The sequence below is a fragment of the Penaeus monodon genome, chromosome 28 (genome assembly GCF_015228065.2).
Source record: "Penaeus monodon isolate SGIC_2016 chromosome 28, NSTDA_Pmon_1, whole genome shotgun sequence".
NCBI lineage: Eukaryota > Metazoa > Arthropoda > Malacostraca > Decapoda > Penaeidae > Penaeus > Penaeus monodon.
Window position 1 is genome coordinate 7,605,879 of NC_051413.1, and position 694 is coordinate 7,606,572.

General features: G+C 38.5%; 1 protein-coding gene across 1 annotated transcript in view; it reads left to right on the forward strand.

Annotated features, from left to right (window-relative positions):
- Positions 1-694, forward strand: part of LOC119591351 (diacylglycerol kinase theta-like) — an 81,122-nt gene that overhangs the window by 47,371 nt on the left and 33,057 nt on the right. The gene's annotated exons all lie outside the window — the stretch shown is intronic.

Sequence of the window (694 nt, forward strand, 5' to 3'; positions counted from 1 at the left end):
CTTTTAGTCTTTCAGGCACCCTAACAGTGCATCGTGCTGAGTACTGTATAACATAATTATGTACAAATCTAAAGTAAAGGAAGAAATAAGGATCACACGTCATTTATGCAGACATAACCACGTTTTCCATATTAATGTTAGCAAAATCATATGTACGTATTTGTAAAGCATTTGTAATATGCACGCGTATAAACCAATGCGTGATGTAGATAAACGTTTAGCTATATATTCTATATAAACGTTTAGACAATAAAAACACTCAAAGATCGGAACGCACAAGCATACACACCAAACGCAGAAACACACGTACACACTCACAGTCTTATATAATCTTGAAGATTCCTGTTCTGGAAGCTCGCCACGGACCTGCCTCCGGGAAGAAGAGGGGGGCGGGGGGCACATGGGGTAGCATGGAGGGGGCCGAGGCGGGGGAGGAGATCTCTAATACTCCAGTTACAAAACTTGCGACCATGTTGTGTCACACGGTGTATTTCGCCGTGATTTGTATTATTTTTTGTATGTTTCTTATGTTCTATTTCATTCTTCATTTTTTGGTTGTTTCGAGTCACAAGATATAGTTTTTAATTAATTTAGATGTAAGCTAAAAGCGTATATAGGGATATTCACACATGCACTCAATAAAAGGCCACATATATACAGACATAAGTAAATAAACACACATGTACTAACGGGA